The sequence below is a fragment of the Caenorhabditis remanei genome, chromosome IV, assembly GCF_010183535.1.
Source record: "Caenorhabditis remanei strain PX506 chromosome IV, whole genome shotgun sequence".
In the NCBI taxonomy this organism is placed as follows: Eukaryota; Metazoa; Nematoda; class Chromadorea; order Rhabditida; family Rhabditidae; genus Caenorhabditis; species Caenorhabditis remanei.
The window spans coordinates 4,500,895-4,507,183 of record NC_071331.1 but is presented as its reverse complement, the minus strand read 5'-3'; positions in this window follow the sequence as shown (position 1 = coordinate 4,507,183).

Below are 6,289 nucleotides of genomic sequence, written 5' to 3'. Positions count from 1 at the left end.
TTGAGTTACAGATGCTTTGATGGTGTTGGTTCTTGTTTTTCCGCCGTCACATCTTCGGGATCTTCTGATCGTCTGAAAGCAGCCTGGGAAATCATTGAAGTCCGTCCAGGTTTCATTTGATCTTCGGACTCATTTTTCCTGCTGATTTCCATGGTGTTGGTTCCGTTATAGTTCGACTGTCGACTGCTCAGTGTCAGACTGTAGAAACCGTCGGACTGATGTATCATCTGCTATAATTTTTAATCTCAAAGGTAATGAAGATCCTGACAATCTTGGGTGCCGGAGAGCAGTGCCCGACGTCTCCTTTTTGTCGATATTTTTCAACGGTTTTTTCACCGGCTCCTATGTCATCAGCTGAGTGCCCTCGATCCCGTCAATTCCATTAAGTTCTACGCTCACATCTGAATCCGAGCTGATATCCGTACTTATATTCATCTCGTCTCTTTCTGCTGTAATCGATTTTAGGCAAAGCGGTTGGGAAGATGATGGTGTGAAGGAGCATAAGGGGAAGGACACCGTTCAGTGTCTCTTTCTCCTGGACCCTCTCTGTCAATCTGTCTTTTACCAGAGAATGTGTGTGTACACATGTACATAAATTTTCTTAGGACGACCAATACACCTCTTGGCACGTTGCCAAGATCGTGTATTAACTGCTTCAAACTGTTTTGATAAACTAAAAAAAGTTATCGGAAGTTTGATGCGTAAATGGAACTATGATTTATCACTATGAAAAAATATTGAGTTTGTGGAAGAGAACTGGGTGAAACGGAGATGTGTTCAAATTTTAAAAGTTAAATTAATACATTTTTCGAAAACATGGTTACGTAAAAAATAAACGGCGGGACTAATCGGTGATTGCCGGAAGTCACAACCCTAACTATAATACATTGTGTTGTGGTTTTTTGCAAAATTACATACAGAAATAACACTAAGATTTCTAAAATCCGGCGTTGAAATGTAGAAACTGAAACCGTGATTTGAAAAAAATTCTAACTGTAACCAAAAAGAAAGCTATTTCAAAAACCCCATTAAAAATAATCAAGTAGCCGTTATTTAATTCTCGACGTGTTGGCTTTTTGAGTTATAATTTTTAATTCACCACCAATTTAACTTTCGGTGAGACGACCAACACGTTTACTTAGCGTGCACGGAAAGTTCCTTATCAGTGATGACCTTTTTTCTGTTACAAGACATAAAGATAGGTAATCGCTGGTAACAAACAATGATTAACATGATATTTTAATGAAATTTGAAATTTTACTCAAACGAGAACACAAATAAGATATAACAGAGACTTTTCACAAAAAAAACCTTATTGAAATGCCGAAACCCGCAAAAAGTCTAAATCTGCAAGTTTTTAGACAAGAATTTATTGAAAAACGCATTTCCAGCCGTTTTTATGTCTGGAAAAGGAATATTAGATGCATTTTCATCTTTTTCCTCTGTTTTCAGTCTTTATTAATTATGTTTGAACTTACGGCTATTTACTGATTCACCATTCAGAACCGAAACGCTTTGCTTTTGCCAAAAAAAACTGTTTCAGATCCACATTATCTGTGAATATTGTGGCACACTCTCAAAATTGTTCATTTTCCACTGTAAAAGGTAAAATATGATAGATTTTTGGCTGGTACTGTATATAATATTAAATTCAAGTACATACCAGGGCAATAAACAAGAAAGTAATAGAAAATTATAGTCAGATAGCAACGGTTTACTTTCTTTCTCCACTGTTTCACCAAAGTGTTAATGTGAAAGTCAGACTAATAAGCGGAGATCTCGATAATCCATTATAACGAAGCCAGTTTGTAGTCATGGTGTTGGCGGAGCCTAATTTGGTTCTTCCATAATTTTAAGTTCTGTAAGTTGGACTAGCGTCCCCCGCCTCCCGGCGGGCTCCGCAGTACTCGGCTGCGCCTCGTTCGCGGTGCTTTGCAAGTTTTATATTTAAAAATTAGCTTGCTCGATTTGAAGGAAAATTGAAGAACGTCCAGCTTTTGAGTTCAAAACTATGACACCGATTGGCTTTATTTTTCACTTGTTCGTGCAGAAAATTCGAAACTTTTACAACCAGTCGGTTCACGTCGTCTAACGGCGACTAAACCTTCTTCTCAACGCCCCCTTCTGGGTTCTACAGTGGATCGTAATTAAATTTCTCTATTTTTCCCGAATCCAATGATATCAAAAAATCCTTCACGTCTTCACATTTTAGAAAACGGCTCATAACTTTTTATGACGTGGATCAATCCAGAAACGGACCACACGTTTAGAATCCTCTATTTTTCCCGAATCTAATAACATCAAAAAATCCTTCACGTCTTCACATTTTAGAAAATGGCTCATAACTTTTTATGACGTGGATCAATCCAGAAACGGACCATACGTTTGGAATCCTCTATTTTTCCCGAATCTAATAACATCAAAAAATCCTTCACGTCTTCACATTTTAGAAAATGGCTCATAACTTTTTATGACGTGGATCAATCCAGAAACGGACCATACGTTTGGAATCCTCTATTTTTCCCGAATCCAATGATATCAAAAAATCCTTCACGTCTTCACATTTTAGAAAATGGCTCATAACTTTTTATGACGTGGATCAATCCAGAAACGGACCATACGTTTGGAATCCTCTATTTTTCCCGAATCTAATAACATCAAAAAATCCTTCACGTCTTCACATTTTAGAAAATGGCTCATAACTTTTTATGACGTGGATCAATCCAGAAACGGACCACACGTTTGGAATCCTCTATTTTTCCCAAATCTAATAACATCAAAAAATCCTTCACGTCTTCACATTTTAGAAAACGGCTCATAACTTTTTAAAAAAAATTCTAACTGTAACCAAAAAGAAAGCTATTTCAAAAACCCCATTAAAAATAATCAAGTAGCCGTTATTTAATTCTCGACGTGTTGGCTTTTTGAGTTATAATTTTTAATTCACCACCAATTTAACTTTCGGTGAGACGACCAACACGTTTACTTAGCGTGCACGGAAAGTTCCTTATCAGTGATGACCTTTTTTCTGTTACAAGACATAAAGATAGGTAATCGCTGGTAACAAACAATGATTAACATGATATTTTAATGAAATTTGAAATTTTACTCAAACGAGAACACAAATAAGATATAACAGAGACTTTTCACAAAAAAAACCTTATTGAAATGCCGAAACCCGCAAAAAGTCTAAATCTGCAAGTTTTTAGACAAGAATTTATTGAAAAACGCATTTCCAGCCGTTTTTATGTCTGGAAAAGGAATATTAGATGCATTTTCATCTTTTTCCTCTGTTTTCAGTCTTTATTAATTATGTTTGAACTTACGGCTATTTACTGATTCACCATTCAGAACCGAAACGCTTTGCTTTTGCCAAAAAAAACTGTTTCAGATCCACATTATCTGTGAATATTGAACGATTTTTGCAATGAACTGATTTCAACAGACCCATCCAATTTTTTCTGCACACCTCTTCTTCTAACCCCACTAGGTATGAGGGGTGAATATTTTAAAGGCGCATTGTCCAAAAAATTTTGCCACAGAGGGACCAAATTGTCCCCCTTTTTGCATCGCTAATAACTTTGCCCGTTTTTGAGCTTTTCACAAAATTTTTTTTGTGGCCATTGGGAAATCGCCGTCCCGTCATTCCTGAAAAATTTGGTGGTGATTCCATCATTTGCGGCCGAGCTATGAGCCGTAGAGTGAAAGTCATTTCATTTTGGCTTGAAAAGTTTTGGTTTTTTATGTTTTTTAGAATTTAGATTTTTGTTGTGGGCTTAGTTTTGGGTGTAAAAATAAGATTTTTATATGACTACGTAGAGAAAAAACAGGGCTATGCGGAGAAAAAAGAATAATGTTAAAACCTCTTTTCAAAAAAATTTTACAGAGAGAAACGTGAAAATATTGAAATTTCTGAAAATTTCCGATTCTTTTTACTTACCTCCTTAAATCTCGAGTTCTATCAGACAGATTTTCTTGAATTTTGGTATATAGGTGCAAAATGAGACGGGGAATCATTATATCACATCAGAATTGTGATTTAAGACACCTCCTGCACGCTACGGCCAATGATTTGCCGAAAAAATCGAAAAAACTACAGTACCCCGAAATTCCGGCTCATTTCTTTCACCGGCTGTAACTCGCTCAGCTTTCAAAAATTTCAGGATCCGAAAAAAAAGAAATGTGCAGAAAAAAAATCTCTATCGAATCATATAAAATTCAATATACTTTTAGCTGGTAAAACTTTCAGAAAACCGGATTTTGTAGTTTTCGCAGTTTTCGGTCATGCGGTGGATTTTTTCCATTCGCTGTCCTGGGAACAGGATTCACTGAATCGCTCTGAATTTTTGACACCGATCTAAACTTTTCGAGATCTAATGGAACCAAAAAGTCCGATCAAAAAATATTCAAGCCGGACGATTCTGTGGAGAAACCTGAATCTCCACTGACATTTTTTTCGAATACACTGACCATTTTGTCACTGTATGTGTCATTGTACAGCTGCGAGAAGCGCCCCTCTTTTCTACGCTCACCACGAGACCGTCTTTTCGTGCATCGGTGGCGCAGTGGTTGAGGGCGGGGGTGAGAATCAGCAGGGTGGTGGTTCGAATCCAACTGATTTATATTTTGTTTTTGTTTTTTTTTTGTATGAACTTTCTAAAAGATTGTGGAAAGAAATATCTTTACTATTAACAAACGCAAACGGCTTTATGTTTGTTTGTCTGTCGCCGATCCTACCGCCCTTCCTACTGAACCGTTTTTCTTCGAATTTGGACCAGAATATCACAAATTTTCTCTTAATAATGCACGTCTTTTTCTTTTTCCGAAATTCTCAAAATGACGTCTTCTGAGATAGAAACACTGATAAAGCATATGGGAATCGACAGAAAAAAGAGGGAGAGACGGTTGGCAAAGCGTCGTCTTTTCTTTCCTCGCCCCTTTTCGATATCATCGGATTCGGGAAAAATAGAGGATTCCAAACGTGTTGTCCGTTTCTGGATTGATCCACGTCATAAAAAGTTATGGGCCATTTTCTAGAATGTGAAGACGTGAAGGATTTTTTGATGTTTTTAAATTCGGGAAAAATAGAGGATTCCAAACGTGTGGTCCGTTTGTGGATTGATCCACGTCATAAAAAGTTATGAGCCGTTTTCTAAAATGTGAAAACGTGAAGGATTTTTTGATGTTATTAGATTTGGGAAAAATAGAGGATTCCAAACGTGTGGTCCGTTTCTGGATTGATCCACGTCATAAAAAGTTATGAGCCATTTTCTAAAATGAGAAGACGTGAAGGATTTTTTGATGTTATTAGATTTGGGAAAAATAGAGGATTCCAAACGTGTGGTCCGTTTCTGGATTGATCCACGTCATAAAAAGTTATGAGCCGTTTTCTAAAATGTGAAGACGTGAAGGATTTTTTGATGTTATTAGATTCGGGAAAAATAGAGGATTCCAAACGTGTGGTCCGTTTCTGGATTGATCCACGTCATAAAAAGTTATGAGCCGTTTTCTAAAATGTGAAGACGTGAAGGATTTTTTGATGTTATTAGATTCGGGAAAAATAGAGGATTCCAAACGTATGGTCCGTTTCTGGATTGATCCACGTCATAAAAAGTTATGAGCCGTTTTCTAAAATGTGAAAACGTGAAGGATTTTTTGATGTTATTAGATTCGGGAAAAATAGAGGATTCCAAACGTGTGGTCCGTTTCTGGATTGATCCACGTCATAAAAAGTTATGAGCCATTTTCTAAAATGTGAAGACGTGAAGGATTTTTTGATGTTATTAGATTCGGGAAAAATAGAGGATTCCAAACGTGTGGTCCGTTTCTGGATTGATCCACGTCATAAAAAGTTATGAGCCATTTTCTAAAATGTGAAGACGTGAAGGATTTTTTGATGTTATTAGATTCGGGAAAAATAGAGGATTCCAAACGTGTGGTCCGTTTCTGGATTGATCCACGTCATAAAAAGTTATGAGCCATTTTCTAAAATGTGAAGACGTGAAGGATTTTTTGATGTTATTAGATTCGGGAAAAATAGAGGATTCCAAACGTGTGGTCCGTTTGTGGATTGATCCACGTCATAAAAAGTTATGAGCCGTTTTCTAAAATGTGAAGACGTGAAGGATTTTTTGATGTTATTAGATTCGGGAAAAATAGAGGATTCCAAACGTGTGGTCCGTTTCTGGATTGATCCACGTCATAAAAAGTTATGAGCCGTTTTCTAAAATGTGAAGACGTGAAGGATTTTTTGATGTTATTAGATTTGGGAAAAATAGAGGATTCCAAA